At 31.3% G+C, this 17,991-nt stretch overlaps 1 long non-coding RNA gene across 5 annotated transcripts; it reads left to right on the forward strand.

Annotated features, from left to right (window-relative positions):
- The first annotated feature begins 9,978 nt into the window (after positions 1-9,978).
- Positions 9,979-17,434, forward strand: LOC101247527 (uncharacterized). 5 transcript variants are annotated; one of them, XR_011221350.1, is made up of 9 exons: positions 9,979-10,442; positions 10,523-10,734; positions 11,849-11,971; positions 13,125-13,360; positions 14,099-14,307; positions 15,058-15,150; positions 15,224-15,332; positions 15,436-15,822; positions 15,938-17,434. It is a non-coding gene; the product is annotated as an uncharacterized lncRNA (long non-coding RNA). The 5 variants fall into 5 exon arrangements; XR_011221351.1 differs by having other exon boundaries at positions 9,980-10,442; positions 10,523-10,696; XR_011221349.1 differs by lacking the exon at positions 10,523-10,734 and having other exon boundaries at positions 9,981-10,442; positions 15,938-15,969; positions 17,192-17,434.
- Positions 17,435-17,991: the final 557 nt, after the last annotated feature.

Here is a 17,991-nt window from a genome sequence, read left to right on the forward strand (position 1 = left end):
TTCAAATCCATGTCTCGCTTGAGAAAACCTGAAAACCACAACAAACAAACAAAAAAATAAACAAAATTTTTGCCCCAGTTTTCACTGGAAAATTTTTTGTGAGTTATTAGCAAATATAAATATAAAACATAAACTCCAACTAGGAAGTGTTTATTTTAGAAGAAAATAAAACTAAAAATCTAGACTAGGAAATGTTTATCATATGAGAAAGTAATTTAATCTCATTATCCACGAGGGTCCTCCTTGTCCATTATCCAGGAGGGTCCTGCTAGTGCCATTATTCAGGAGGGTCCTACTAGTCCATTATCTAGGAGGGTCCTGCTAATCCCATTATCCAGGAGGGTCCTGCTAGTCCCATTATCCAGGAGGGTCCTGCTAGTCCCATTATCCAGGAGGGTTCTGCTAGTCCCATTGTCCAAGAGGGTCCTGCTAGTCCCATTATCCAGGAGGGTCCTGCTAATCCCATTATCAAGGAGGATCCTGCTAGTCCCATTATCTAGGAGGGTCCTGCTAGTCCCATTATCCAGGAGGGTCGTGCTAATCCCATTATCCGAGAGGGTCCTGCTAATAAAATTTTCAACAAACTAATAATACCAACGAAACATTGTGAATGTTATCTTCATTATTTGGAAGTTCCTTCAAGGAGAAAAATAATAATAATAATACTAATAATAATAATAAATAAAATAAATATTCCAACATTCAGGTAATTGCTATTTTGATATATATTAGCCAACTTTCATATAATATTCCACAAGTCTTTATTGTAGGGTTTCCATTTCGCTCGTTGTAGACCAGGTTGAACATCTAGGTTCCTCAAATCTTCAATCTTGAAATGACTTGTGTCCCTGCTTCAACAAAGAAAATTCGTGAGTTTGAAAAGGTGGTGGTTGATTTGTGGTTCCATCTTTTGACAAGGGTGGCTCAAACTTATGATACTTTGGTTGTTTCCAACATTCAATACTTCTTATTGATTGATTGTACTTTCATCCAACTTTGCTTATTTTGGGACCTAAATCCAATGTCTTTATCTCACAACACTCATTGTTTAGCCTTCATAGGATCAGAGAATTTTCAAATTCAACACTTGAAGATAGATTAACTCAGTAGCCTGATGCTTTGCCTAGTACCGTTTAGAGACTTGGTAGCGAGTCTCGAAATTCCTTCCTCGTTTTTTGACAAAGACTCGACTCAAATACATACCAAAAAAAGTGAAGAAAAAAAGTATAAGAAAATTAAGAACTATATGAGAATAAAAGAAAAGATTCAATGAAGACTCTTTTTTTTAGTAAGAAGAAGAAAGAAAAACTTATCTGAGTGTGGGAGCCGAGCCTACTGATCATGCCATGCCATTTGAATTGATTTCCAGACTTGGTTATCCAATTTATTCATCAACCATTATTGATCATTCAATCTTGATGTGGAATTCCGACACTTAATGAAGCCATAAATAATTTGAACCCTTATACACTATGTAATATTCACGAAGGTCTTTGCCGATAAAACTCTATCATGTTAATTGCTCCAGCTCACGTCTGCCTTATAGTGCATGTCATAATTTTCACCAATAAGACTCTCTTATATTCAACTCTTTTTCGCCTTACGGTGCCCATTTAGGGTTTTCACCCATAAGACTATCTCATTTTTATTTCTTTTTACTCACATTTGTATTATGGTGCCCATTCAGGATTTTTACCTACCCTTAACCGACTTACTCTCGACATATCAAGGGTTGATACAAAGACTTCTTTTCTTTTTTTGACTTTAGATGATGGGGTTGATTTTGATCTTTGAGATGAGAGACCGAATGAATAAACAAACGACTTTTGCCTAGTATACTACAATATGAATTTTGGATTTGTATTTGGTTGAACCGAACCCAACATTAGGGCTGCCTACATATCTTGCCAAAACAAGAATCAGGTCAAACGTAGTTCAGGCATAAAGACCTAAAATTATTTTTTATTTTGTCTTGATTTTTCTACAAAAGACATCTTTTGAGAAATGAATCAATTCATGATTGACAATGTTTTGACTTTAGTTGGTACCAACAATTAGCATGATGCATATGAGTCATCTTAAACTACTTTCAGACAAAATTTGAGGTCAACTTTGAGTAATCACTATAATTTCAAATGGTATCTCAAACATACTTAAGTGTTTACCTGAATTGATATTGCCTAAGTTAAGGGATAAAGTAATTCATATCTTCATGTTTCAAGTTCTCTCGCAATAAATGAAGTCCTACTTCGCACAATAGAAGTGTTTCGATCTTAGTTAGTTTTATATCAAAGTCACTCACACTCGGAAATATATTCAATGTATGAGATTGAGATACCACATGCTTGTCCCTTATGTAAGTATCCATTGATGTGAGAACACATAAAATGGGATCAAATAGGACTTATTATTGGCTTGTAACGTAGGTTTGGAGAAAGGTAGGACATTCATTTGGGGTAAAATGATTATTTCCTCCTTAAAATTTGCACAACTTTCAATATTTTTTTTTTGAAATTTTTTCCCATTCATTTTTTTTTATTTTCTCTCATTTCATTTTTTATTTTAGTTTTTTTGTCATTTTGCTTGAACTTGCACATACTTGTTCTTTTCACTTTGATATCCAACTTAGATCTCAGCGCTGTTTATCTAATTGATAATACAAACATGGAGGTGAGATCCAGGAAATAGTGCATTTATGCTCTAAAAATGATACATGTGAAGTGGTGGTTATTCAAATAAAAATGTTTCATGCTCAAAATGGAAGTCTTATGGATAACATGTCATTTGGTAGGCTTGAAAGGCACAATCGAATCAAAGAAAGCCTATAATCATTTCCTAAGTTAAATGTTGCTCACAATTTCACTTTAACCAACATTTAGGCCAAGTTCTAGATCAAAAGTCATTCCATTGAATTTTATCTAAAGCTCACCACACAATGCACAGGAAACAATGAGGTCAAATTCGTTTTAACCTTAACTTTAAGCAAAATAGTTTCTTAAGTATAACATAAATATATCAATAGATACCTAAAGAATTCTATAGTTCACAACAAAATTAGTCTGTCCTGTCAAATAGTTTAACACTTTATTATTTTTCTTATGTACAATTGTAAGAATTTTGGTACCAACCAAGTCAAATATTGTTTAAAAATAAAAAAATCAATTTTATTTTTTTGCCTAAATTTTTGTGGCAAGGACTTTTTATTTTTTTCTTGGTTGGACCGAACCTCAAAATAAGGTTGCCTACGTATCTTGTATAAAACAAGAATCAGGTCGAACGTAGTTCCAAAAAATTGTAAACACAACATTATTTTTTATAGGGAATACATATATTTTTTAATAATTTTTTTTAAAAAAAATCACCGATACCGAGGAGTATTGCCTATGTATCTCATCTAGTTGAGAAATAGGTGTGCATAGTTTGTTAAATTTTCCCTTTTTTATTTATTTCTTAAAAAAATTATGTATTTTACCTTTCGAAAACTATTTTTATTTTGGTCATGTTGTTGTAAAAATAAAAATATTAAACTTTTGAGATTTTACAAATAATTGCTATATTTGTTACTTTTGATAAAAATTCTTTTTTTTAGTTAACTAATTTATTCAAACGTTGATCGGCATTCAAATAGTATATTTGTAACATATAAACATACACTTGAACCCAATGTTGAGCCACATTAACTTAAAAAAATATATATGTTGCAAATAAAGTGAATCCTATTAAGGATAATAAACGTTTGAGACCTGTTTTACTAAGTTTAGCAATCTAGTGGAATGAGTGTCTAGACTGTCTATAAAATGAGTGGACAACTCAAATTGAGAAGGGACAATTTACCGGTAGCAGGGCTTTCCGGCCTCACTGTTTATCCTCTCCATCCTAAGATGTGTTACTATAGAATCCTTCCCAGGAGCATTGTCGCATCTCTGGTATCTCATGGTTCGGGAACGTAATCGCATCTCCGAATAAAGTATCTCAGAAAACTCATATTGGTGTTTATAGAAGACAATTTACATTGAAATTCAAATAATATCATAGTGGTAAACAAGCTAATATATACAACATTAATATAAAAAACACGATAAAATTAATAACAGTCATATACAAGTCAATATTTACAAGCTCGAATTCTAGTTAGTCCCCAGCGGAGTCGCCATCTGTCACACCCCTTTTTTCGCGCAGCGACATAAGGATTTTTCCAATTTAAGTGACGTTATTAATTAGGGGATTATTTTAATTTTTTTTAGAGTCGCCACTTGGAATTGAGTTATGGTGTTCCAAGTCACCTTTTTGGTTTAATCCCTAATCAAAAGGAAATGACTCTTTGTTTGGTCTGCGAAATCAAAAATCGGGTAAGGAATTTTGTTGACCGAATGAAAGGTATTAGTCACACCTCGATCCCGTGTTTCTAGCACGGTCGCTTTATTGACTTTTATATGTCTTGACTTAATTTTGAATATATTATGTTTATTACCTAACAATTTACTTATGTCCAGCTTTCTTTGATTTATTTTAAATTACTTTGTAAAATTGTCATATTTTATTAGCATGTAGTTGTAACGACCTGTTTAGTCGTTTTGAGCAGCAGATTTTATTTCTGGAAAAACAGGCTGAGGCAACGGACCCCACGACGGACCGTCATGGGCACGACGGACCGTCGCAGGGTCTCGTTTCAAAACACTTAGAAAATCTGAAATTGGGTACTGAAAATCAACTCTCTGAACTTCGTAACGAAATGGCAGGACGGATCGTCACAGGTGTGACGGACCGTCACAGACCCTTGATGGAAATTTGGGTCTCTGAACTTTGCGACGACCTGCAGGACGGACCGTCGCAGGCACGACGGCCCGTCACAGGTTGCGCAATCCCAGTCTGGGTCGGATTTCTTGATACGTTTTAAGGGACGTTTTTGACTATTCTTGCCTTAATTATAAAGTTAGTGGGTTAATGTTAATAAGTCTAATTACTTGGGGGTTAAAAGAGGTAACCTTAAGTTAATTAGTGGGGCATTATTGCCATCTATTATCCTTAATTATATACTAATTAGGGTAAAAGAAAGAGGGTTTGAATAAAGAAAATAGAAAGAACAAGAGAAAGAGAGAGAAAGTTGAACGAGAAAGAGGAGAAACGAAGAGGACACAAAGCTTTGGGAATTTGCTTGCTTGATTTCTAATCTTCGGTGGAGGTAGGTTATGGTTTTCATGCTTTCATAGTAAACTCTTAATAGAGAATGATATGTATTGGTAGTATTGTAAACCCTACTATGTGCTTAATTGTATGCATGCATGAACGTGATTATATAATTGTGATTATATTAAGCATGATGAAGTTATTGAATCCCAAATCTTGATAAAAACCTAATCTCCTTTTAATGATGATGCCTTGGTAAGGGAGAAGGCTTGATGAACTAAAGTAATGAGATTGATGATGCCTTGGTAAGAAAGAAGGCTTGATGAATTGATGGAAGGAGATTAGGGGATCGGGTGTCACGAACCGACACGTAGAATTAGGGGATCGGGTGTCACGAACCGACACGTAGATTTAGGAGATCGGGTGTCACGAACCGACACGTAGAATTAGAAGATCGGGTGTCACGAACTGACACGTAGATTTAGGGGATCGGGTGTCACGAACCGACACGTAGAATTAGGGGATCGGGTGTCACGAACCGACACGTAGAATTAGGGGATCGGGTGTCACGAACCGACACATAGATTTAGGGTATCAGAGTGTCACGTATAGGCACAAGAGGATTAATGAATATGAGGGAGCGGAGTGTCACGTACCGACACAAGAGAAATAAAGATAATGAATCTTGAAAGATGTTAATATACTCAATCTAATGAACATGATTCCCAAATGAGTATGGTATTGAGGCTTGAGTCCTCATGCGTGAACTTGACGGTAATTGTTAACGATATAGTACTTGTTGTTGCTACATGTTGAGATCATGGCTGATTTTATGATATTACTTGATTTCTATTTTGAGTTGGCCGATGATATCTACTCAGTACCCGTGTTTTGTACTGACCCCTACTTTTATGTTCTCTTCTTGTTTATTTGTGGAGTGCAGCAAACGTGCCATCGTCTTCAACTCAACAGTAATTCAAGCCAGTCTTACTACATCGGAAATTCAGGGCTAATGCTTCTAGCTTGGACTGGATCTTCTTCTTCAAGTCTTGATGCCTTGAACTTCCGGCATGGACTAGCTTCTTATGTATTTTTAGCTTTTAGAATACTCTTAGTTTAGTACTTTGATCATAGATGTTCTTGTGGTGATGACTTCCAGATTTTGGGGAATAATAGATGTTGAATTTTAGAAGTTAATGAATTGGTCTTTACTTAATGAGTTTAAGTCTTCCGAATTACTTTCTGTTGATATTATATTGAAACGTTAAGGTTAGATTGGTTGGTTCGCTCACATAGGAGGGTAAGTGTGGGTGCCAGTCGCGGCCCGGATTTGGATCGTGACAGTAGTTTATTGGCAGCAGCTCTTTCCAACCTCACCACAAATTGTTTATTTATTTGTATTTAAAGACTAAAAGTAGTTTAATGTTTTTTGGATTTTTAATATTTTATTAGTATTATCATTATCATAAGGCTAAATTATATACTATCTTAGTTTTATTTTTCTAAAAGAAAATGAAAAATATATTAATAAGAAAATAAGATAAAAATAAATTAAAATAATACACCTTTTCACATAAATTTTTTATTTTTCTTATTTTAGTCATTAAAATGAAAAGAACCCAGTAATTAAAATCAATTTTATTTATTTTTGTACGTTTTGGGTCACTTTAATAATGTTTTTCATTTTTTTATTTTGTTTCTATTTCTTCTTATACTTTACCTTATTTTTCTTTTATATTTTATCCTTCTTATTTGGGAAAATACTCAAGTACCCCCTCAACCTATGCCCGAAATCCCAGAGACACACTTATACTATATTAAGGTCCTATTACCCCCCTGAACTTATTTTATATGTAATTTTCTACCCCTTTTTAGCCTACGTGACACTAGTTCAAAAAAAAAATCAACCATCGTTGGGCCCACAAGATAGTGCCACGTAAGCTAAAAAGGGGTAAAAAATTATTAATAAAATAAGTTCAGGGGGGTAATAGGACCTTAGTATAATATAAGTGTGTCTCTGAGATTTCGGGCATAGGTTGAGGGGGTACTTGGGCATTATCCCTTCTTATTTTGGTACTTTTATGTTTTATAAATTTCTTTTACGTCTTTTCCTTTTATTTAAATTTTTATTTTTTATTCTTTCAACATGAATAAATTAATTGATTTTTTTTTAAAAAAAGTTTCGCATTAAAAGAAATGTTAAGATAGTGTAGGTTTGATTTAATTTATCTTTATTTTTGTTCTTGTCTTTTTTAAAAATAAATAAATACAGTTTTATTAAATATACAAAGTGAAAAAGTAATTTAACAAATAAGAACTAAATTTTATCTAATTTTTACTAACTGCATACTGTAGAATATTAAGCTTCGAATTTTAATAAAGAACAAGATAAAAGAAAACTTTATAGCAAGCAAGAATAAATACATGTTATATAAATTTTACTCTAAATTTAATAATATAAGATCTCAATCTATTTCATATCATAATGTAAAAATTAAACATGCATAAATTTAAAAAACTTTATATCATTGAAATCATATCTTGCATGATTCTGAAACCAAATAATGTAATAAAGATCAATTGTTACCTTTTGTGAAAATTAATTCACAAAGAAAATACATCGATAAGGACCACGAATTTGAAGCCTCGAATTCCACTATTTTGAGTTGTTTTTTGTGCATGTGTTCCTTAGGAAAAAACAAGGTGAATAGTTTTTTTTTTCTTCTTCTTTGTTTTTCTTTTCCTCTCTTTTGCTGATTTTTTTTTCTTTTTTGATTCCTCCCTTTTGCTGATTTTTTTTCTTTTTCCCTTTGTATCACTTTTTCTTCTTCTTCCTCCCTCCCATTATTAATGTATATATATTTATGTAAAATGTGTGTACATGTGTATGGAAGAGTTGAATTAGTGGAGTGGGGTGTGGGGTGAGTGGAGAGAAATGGTGAAGTGGGGGTAGGATAATGGGGAGGTTAATTTCTTTTAATTTTTTTTGTTATAAAATAATAACAATATTATTTAAGAAAAATTAAATATCTAGATCAAATAAAAATAATAATAAAAATTACTAATTTATTAAAACTTTGAATGAACAAATAAAAATATACGTTAAAGTGTGATTCTTTGTGGTTTTCATATCTTTTTTAAAAAAACTTAATAAAATAAGATAAAACTCAAAATATTTATAAAAAATAAATATTTAAGCTCTAAAAAGGGTATAAAACATAGATTCGGTCAAAAATTACGTGTATACAATACTATAATAAAAAAATATTCACCATTTATTGCAATATCATTTTTATCCACTTGATCTCTTTTTTTCATTTATAACACAAGTTTAATACATATTACAAAGAACAATTTATTATTCACATATAATACAAGTTTAAATGATGGATAATGCATTTACAAAGAACAATTTATTATTCACATATAATACAAGTTTAAATGATGGATAATGCATTTACCACGCATTTTAATACATTTATAATACAATGTGATAATTTTATACCAACCAAACATAAAATATTTCAAAAACAATTATAATTCAAATATATTGCATATATAATTCACTTTTAATACATATTATAAATTTATCACAATATTGCTATAAATAGTAATAAATAAAAATTATCTCTAAAATCAGTAATTATTTTTTAAAATATATTAATTCATGTAATTTTCCTATGTATTATAACTGTTTTTAAAAAATATATTATGTTTGTTTGGTAAGAAATTGATACATTATATTATGAAAGTATTAAAATATGTAATGGATGCTTTATCTATCAATAAAACTTGTATTATATGTGAATGATAAATTATTTTTTACAATATATATTAAAATTATATTATAAATATATTAAACGTTATAAAGTTAAAAAATTGTTATTACTATAAATGGTTAATGATTTTTAATACGGTACATTGATGTAAGTTTTCATGTATAGCCCACATTTAAAAAAATGTCCACGTAAAAAGATGGTACAATTGAAAAACAAATCAAGCACAATTCTTTTACAAGCTTGAAAAACTGAAAATACCATAAATGTCCCTGTCTGAAAGCCGTATATTATCAAGGTTACATGTAATTGGTTAAAATAATGTAAATTGACCTTATATTATATTGTATACCGTTATTAATTAAACGAAAAATAACTTAAATACATAACTATAAGTTTAGTATTATCTATTTTTTTTTAAAATATTACATAATTTCCTTTTTTTAATTTTAGTAGAAGTTTAGAGATACATAACATTCTCTCCTATAACATACTTTTCTAATATCATGCCTATTTTTTCTCCCCTAAAACACTCAATCTTCTGAATCACTTTTTAAATTTTGAATTATTAATTTTAATTAAAAACGTTTCACAACATTTAATATGAAATTTTGAATTTCAAAATTCAAAAAATTGGTATATTAATTGTTCTCTTCTTCTTTACGTTGGAAGAATAGATTGAAGTAATCGTAGCACTAAAATATTCTAAATTGACCCTATATTATATTGTATATACAATTATAAATTCATAAATTCAATATGATATAAATAAATTGGTAGAGTAATTGTTCTTTTCTCCTTTACTTTGGAATTGGAAGAATAAATTGTAGTCTGAAGTAATACTTAGCACGTTATAGGCCCCACATTGTAAAGTAAAACATACAAAGATATTAATATCCTTGTGGCTGTTTTCTCAAATTAAAAGATAGTACACATTTAGCATCACGAAATACAATGATCTTGAACAGGTTAATTAAGAAAATACCAATATTACCCTTTACCAAGCAGGGATGTTGATGGAGAGGAGTCTGCTTTGGGCAAACTGCCTCTTATATTATAAGTATATAAGTAAGTATAACAAGTATGCCTCTTCATCTGGAAATGTGCTCTTCTCCAGCTAATTTTTTTCATCTCTTCTTCTACTTTCTCAGGATTGCTCTCCTCAACTCTTTTTTTTGTAATTTCATTCTAATTTTGCACATTTTTCCACCTTAGGTGTAATAACTAGTCATCTAAACGGTAGATATTAACTTTTTAGATTGAGTTTAATTTTTAGTGTTGAAGAACATGATTTGAGTGATCAAGCTCAGATCCATGCTTAAATTGAGTGAATTTAAGATTTCTCTGTTTTGTGTTTTTGTGAATATGAACAAAACACACCGTTTCTCCTCATCTTCATGTAGAGATGCTTCAGATCCAATATCACATAAATGAATCTTTGCATGTCAGCTCAGATACCATTGTTGATGTCTTCGCCAGCTATCCTACTCTAGTTAGCTTGTTTAGCAACATAATCGTAGCTGATGGAAGACTAAACAGGTCCAATTTGTTGCTCTTAGCTCAGTTCCTCTATTTTTTGGAATGGGATTTTCAGGGTTTAATGTTTTCTTACTTCTTAGGATAATCAAGCAGAAGTACCAGACCAAGGATCTTGGGTTTCTGCTGATGGAAACATGATATTTATCTTTCATTACTAACTGATTCTGAAATACCGTCTGTGTTATACATTAACTACTACCTATGCTATATGACATACAGTTATTATGAGCTTGGCTATGTTATGCCACTTGAAGGTTGGATAGTAGTTGAAATTCTCCAGCAATGTTATTGTGTATGTCTTGAGTGCCTTTCTAAAATGAACCTCTTGGACGATTTGCTTCAGTATTGCATCTGGTAGAGTTACCTTGTCATGAAAATGTTAAGAGTATCTTTCTCTCTATAGGAAGTATACAGTAGCAACCATTGTCATCCTAAGACCTCATCCCTTGGACGTTTCCCTTTTGCATGATGACTAGCCCATTGCATCTGGTGAATTTTTCCTGTCATGAAAATGTGTGAAGTTTCTTTCTCTCCATAGGTAGTATATAGTAGCTACCAGTGTCATCCTAATGACCTCATCCCTTGGACGTCTCCCTTTTGCATGATGACTAGCCCATTGCAGTTCATACACCCATGGACACATTGCTACCTTAGGATCTTCCTTCATATTAATTGTGCTTCTAAGCAAGTGAAGAACAAGTTGGAGAGGCTCTCATCCTCCGGTCTTCATAGTTGGTACACATATTCTTTGTATACAACTAGTCATATCAACCAGTCTAAAAATAAATAGCCATTTAGAATGACCAAGGTTATTGCATATTAGTTTTTTCTAGGTCCATATTTATAAGCACCCCTTTGTCTCAAGTATAACTGCTTTATGGAGAATTTGTGAGTGTGAATACATGATACTGGAGTTTGTTAAATGATGCTTCTTGAACCTGTTTCTTAGAATTAGGATAGGGTGGAACTTTGAATTAAGTTAAACTGAATCAAAACCATTTGAAATGAATATTTTGTAGGGCAATTAAAAAAAATCTGAGACAAACAATCATTTCTTCATGAGGCGCTATATCTGTTAGATCCAAAGCCTTTTCTTAACACCTTTTCTTATATAAGTTTATAGAAAAGTTTTTGTGCCTTCAAATTTGGACATTTCTTGCATTAAGTTCTCTTTCATATGTTATACTGGTTCTTTAATCTATAGTGATGCTTCAAATTGTTCAAGTAATATCATGACAAGAAGATAGTGAACTCTTATTTATAAATGTCGTGCGTGAAACTTTCCAGATTGTTAGCCTTTGTTCTTTTCAGATTGTTCTTTAGTTGTCAATGATTGGTATTTTTATTAAACCAATTGAGTTGATATTCTTATGAACTTACTAAATTACATATTGTGGTTTTCGTAGAATTTTGCAAATCAATGGCACCGGGTGGACGTATCTTCAAGCAGACTACACTTACAGGGGAAACTATTCAAGCTACTGAATAACCAGATGAATCGAATAACATTACCCCTGTTGTTGTTACAGGTAACACATTTTATTAAATTTACTATTATTAAGTTATTGGCCAAGTTGCAACCAAAAAAATTAACTATTGAAACTTCCATCATGTTAAACTTTTAACAAGAAAATGGACATTAGCTCAGTATCTCAGTATCTGAGGATTTGCAGATGGTGAGAATGAAGTTAGGCAAGTAAAGTAGTAGGATAAATGAAGTTGATTCTTTTCACTCTAGTGAAAATCATTTAACCTCGGATGATGGGGATGATTAGCAAGTTACTGATAAGCAGTTAATGATAATTTAGAAATGAAGCTTGTTTAGCTTTGATTATTCTACACATAACACTCTTCTTTTTGAAACGGAATGGAGTTTCTTTCTTTCAAAGTGAAATCTAGAAATTTTAGCTGACAGTCAGATATTCACAATACACAATTGGAATTGTAAATAGTGAAAGTACAAAATCTGTAATGGTAGTTTTTTGATTACACATCTCTTATGTGTTCTTTAATTTCTCTCCTCTATTTTCGAGTTGCTAGAATGATTTTTATGATGATCTTAATTGTTACTACACTAATTCAATCATCAACTCAAGATATGTGGATTTAACTTGTGAGGTTATCAATGATATTTTAACATTTTAAATGAAGCACTTCATGATATCACCTATAATCTTACACACATTTTTCTTAACCTCAAAGCCGTTGAATGTTTGTATGTGTAAAATTTGAATTGATTTTGCTTTATCAATATGTTATATATGTTACAAAATTCACTCTATGGAGTAAAAGAATGTTGCAATAGATAACATGTAACAACTTCTTTATCATAACTTGTATTTGTCAGTCTTGATTTATGTTTGACCAACTCTCCTTTGTTTGTCAGTCTTGATTTATGTTTGACCAACTCTCCTTTGCTTTATGTTTGACCAATTTCTGTAATCGGCAGAACTTATAAACAGCGGCATGATCGAAATGATCAAAAAAGATACATTAGCTCTCTTATATTCTGTTGGTTTTGTGATGAATCTCTTGACTTAGTCATTTGTTAGCATACGAAACAATAAAGCAAATGTTTTAGATAGTTCATTCTTTATCGTGTACCTTACTTCCATATGTGCAAAATTCATAGATTTTAAGTGATATTTTAACTGAATATTTTTCATCAAATGATTCCATTAGAATCAGGAAATGTCGTGGCAAGACTAGAGGAAAAGGTCTTGAAAAAATGAAGAAGTCTATGAGAGGCAAGATGAAGATCGAGATATCAGTTGGTAAGGGAAGTCCAACTAAACCAACTCAATCAGAAAAAACTATCCAATGAGTTGGGCGTAATTGCCCGGAATTTTCTTCCGCTTCCAAATAAGTGGAAGGAACTCGCAAGAGAGGACAGAGATGCAGCACTTATTAGATGCCTGGTAACTATTCTTTACTCTTGATCAATTTATCAAATGATAGTGATTATACTTGGTTCTTTTTTGGGTAATACTATTATTCATCGATCTATTTTTTTTTTTGACGAACTACTCAGCGATATCTATCTACTGTGATATGTAGTTGTAAGTTTAATAATGGTCTATTTCTCTTTTATCTCTGAGATTTTTATCCTCTGTTTTTCAAAAATATAAGAATTTTATCGGCAAAAGATAGTATTCTAAAAAAACAAACAGCCAATACATGTGATCAACTACTAGGTACTAAAAATACAATTAGGGGTATACATTCATCTCTTTATGGTTAATTTCTTAACTCTTCCTCAGGGGATCCTCTTAAGAAGATATCTTGTACAATCCCCTGAAGATGATAACAACTTGCATTATGCTGCCAAGCCCCTATAGCAAATTCCAGTAGCAGACTTGTATCTTTAGCATGTGCAAGTGCCCACTCCAACTCTTTACCCTATTATAATGCTTAGCCAGACAATCTTTGCTGATGTAAAAAATTACACCATATTGTTCTAGACCACTTACACATGAACTGCAATTACTTTTTGTGGTGTAGTAATAGTTTATTGGACGACAATCTAGGGGAAATTCGGTCTAAGGGCGCTTGAGTTTAAGGTTAATTAGTATGTAAGCAGATATGATCATTATTATTTTAATATAAATGGAATTTTGATCTTTTTGTGTGTTTACTCAAAACTTAATTATTTTTAGGAGAGATTTGAGATTAATTTAGACGAGCATTACGTGAAAGATAGCTGTGAGGATATTCTGAAAAATAGAAGTCGACAATGGCGCTACAAGTTAAAACAATTATTGAAAGTGCACGCTCCGAGGAAGAAGCTCGTAAAATTGAAGTGTCAGAGTTGATCCCTGAAAATTGGAACAGGCTTTGTGACGCGTAGATCAATCCAGAGCATAAGGTAATTTATATTTTTCTTATTCTCGTTGTTATTCTTTTAACATAAATAAATAAATTTGGTTTCCAAATATGAAGTTACAGTTCAAGTTAAAACAAGGCAAGCAGACCTGGACATTCCAGCTTCTTATTATCCTACTCATCTATTTTCTTCTACTAGTATAAACTATTTATAACATCTAAACATTTGTATCTGGTGACTAATCTGTGGCTTCAGGTAATCTTGAAGTAAACCTTCTAGGCAATGGCTTGTGAACATCTTCAATGTATCTATTCTTCTTCTAGAATAGTCTTTGGTTTCTTTCTTTCCAGATATAACATAATACTGCAGATGATACTATCTTATATATCACATCCCTGCTACTTCTCCATTTACATCACTTCTCTTCCCATATGAGTTCCTCCTCCCATTCCATATATGTTCGTTGGATGTGCATTTAGTTGACCAGTCTAAGTTATATGTGTTCAAGATAATCACTTTCAAAGAACAAACATTGAATAGTGTTGGCTATAACACAATTGACATTGTAATTATATATCCATCTCCAGTTTGTCAATGTATCACAACTATATATTCTGTCCAGTTCTACTAATCTTAGTATAAATTTCGATTTTAGTACATCTTGATTGTAAATCACTCCCTTCTAGCTAACCTTTGCATATTATCCTTGTAGTTTGTTATATGTACTTTTTATGGTCCTGGACATTGTACTCTGGTTGTTTTTAAAGTTACAATATTTACAACTTTTTGTAGAAACGATGCGACATAAATAAGGTGAATCGAACTAAGCTTAAATCTAATCATTTAATGGGGTCAAAGGCTTTTGTAGCTGCTCGTGCTGAAATGGTAAGTTATACCATTTTTTATTTATTTTTCTAATGCAATTTAAGTACTATTTCAATTATTATCTTGTTTACAGGGTGAAACAAACCCTGAAAGAGTGGAGCCTGACAGAATCGAGTTTTATAAGCATACTTATTACTCTTAAGGAAAAAGAATGGTCATCTCAAGAGACTGAGACTAACTATGTAAGGAAATTAATAATTTTTTAGGAACATACACATTGCATTTGTTCGATTAGTATCTTTAGAAGTTTTGCCTTCTTTAAATAGTATTATTATTTCTATACAGAACAACATGAAAGATTTGAAAGATCTATATAGTTCAGGAGAGTCTTCTATGACTATTGATGAAATCGTGGATACTGTACTTGGTACAAAATCGGGATACATAAAAGGTCTCGGTTATGGTCCAAAATCTAATACTACAATAGCTACACAAAGGAGAACTGCAGAGCTGGAAGACTCTCAAAAAGGCAAAAGAGGAAGCTGATACAATCCAATATAATTTAAAGAAACGACTAAATACAGCTGAAACTATTGTTGAGTATCAGCAGTCTCAAATGCAAGACCAACAATCTCAGATACAAGCATTAAATTCTCAAATGGACATTGTAATGGCATGCCAACAGGAAATGTTTAAGAAAATGCAATTTCTTGGTCGCTCATCGCCATCAAGGTTAGAAGCAATATATACTTATATTATAAGTTCTATTTAATTACTTTTTATTAAATATGTAAATATGTAGCATTTAGTATCTAACATTGTATATTTTATATTTCTTATGATGCAGTGGACATTGAGCTCATCAGAATGCCTACTTAAGTATATTTCTATTTTTATTTTGCCAACTTAAGTTTCATGTCTGACAAGTTGTAGTTTAAATAAATTATATTTTGTTTATATTACATAATATATAAGTTGATAGCTTCCTCCTAAAAATTAGTATTGAACATGCATATTGCCTTAACGTCAGTTGCTTCCTAAGCTTATTAGACAGGTTGTAGAAAAAATTATCAGACATTATAAATGGGGAACATTAAATTTCAGTAGCTAAGTAGATATAAAGATGAGATGTCCATCTTATTACAAAAAAATTGTGGATTTTAAGACATGGGAAATAGGATATCAACATTGTAGAGCTTCAATTGCTATCCTTGCTAATGTCTTACTCCATGTTTCTGATTTTAAAATGATAATGTTATATTGTTCGTGTTGCTTTGCTGAGTACTTTCTATTTTGTATGTCGTGCTAAGAGTGAAATATGATATGAACGTGATAACTAAGAGCTACCTTTTACTGTTATGCAACATGTAAAAAATTATATTACAGTAAACCTATTGACAGAATTAGTGAAGTCTTGTGTCTCCAAACTAAGTGAAACATATTTGAGTGAACAACTTCATCTTTTTCCTTTATCTAACATGCATATGACTTGTGTGAAACTGCACACCAGGTTTGCAATTCACATCCATCTTTCTACCTGATTTAATTTCTTAGATAATTGCAATCTTTGGTAACACTTTCCCTCGGTATTATCCAACACATAGTTGTTATGATATTTACCGAGTATTTCACTTAACTTGCTCCCTATCGTCCATAGCTGAGGAAATCATAGCATGCTCTGTTAACTGAGTTAATTTTTTCTTGGGGATGAGCTTGTCATTCATAGGAGTAATCTGGAAATAAAAACTTTGAATAGGACAAAATGTCATAGTTGGTGGTCCTCAAAGATATCAATATGTATGAGATATTAAATTCACTGATGTGGCTTTGTTTAGTGGCTTCTTTTTTTAAAAAAGGAACTTCAAAATTTAACAATTATAACAATACCAAACATAAATCCTCAAAGATGCTAAATCCATGAATAGCAGATGCTATAATGCCTTGGATGCCTTTGTATTATGTATAATTTGTTTTGTAGATCTTATAAATCTGAGAATTACTACATATGGAAGACATAAACTGTATTGCATATTCTACTTTTTGACCTTAGTATGAATATATTAAGTCCAATCTTAATTTTGTTTCCTCTCTTTTTACACAGGTATAACAGGGGAAATGTCACCATAGTATTGGTACTTTGGAAGAAATTGCTTCTTATTTGTCATAATTGGGAGTAATATTTAGTAGATTTCAGTTAGTTTATCTTGTTATTGGACACATTCTATTTCCCCTTTAGGAACTTCTAATGTTTAGTTCTTTTAAATTATATGATCATGGATGAATACTACCTTGGTATGATTTTAGTTCTTTTCAATTGTATGATCATGGATGAATTTTATTGTTATCTGACATGTTTTATTATTTAATTTTCAATCTATTTAACACAATAATTTTAAAAGTAATATTAATGTTTAATAATTAAATGTCATCAAATATTTGTAATTAGTGACAAATATTTCATCATTAAAGGTAATTTTTAGCAACGACTAATTTAGTTTTTTTCAGACTAATGTTTTGTTACCAAATAGATTAGTTCACCATAAGTTAACTACATTTTTAGTGACAAATTTTCTTTTGTCCTAATATTCTCTTTTTATTGAATAGGGATTAATTTTTTATTCTATAACAGTTATAATTGTCACTAATCATGATTATTTATAGTGACAATTTATGATGTCGGTAAATGTAATATTTTTAGTGACAAGATAATAGATTTAGCTACAAAATTATTATTCATTTTCATAATAGTAAATTTGTCCGTATTTGTATATATTTAGGATGAAACAAAATTTTGTACACAAAATAAAACAGTAGTGACGAAATTATATTTGTTCAACTACGAAATATATATAGCATTAGAGACAATTAGTGTCATCACTGATTGAATGAAATAATTAGTAA

This window comes from Solanum lycopersicum, chromosome 5 (assembly GCF_036512215.1).
Source record: "Solanum lycopersicum chromosome 5, SLM_r2.1".
Lineage (NCBI taxonomy): Eukaryota > Viridiplantae > Streptophyta > Magnoliopsida > Solanales > Solanaceae > Solanum > Solanum lycopersicum.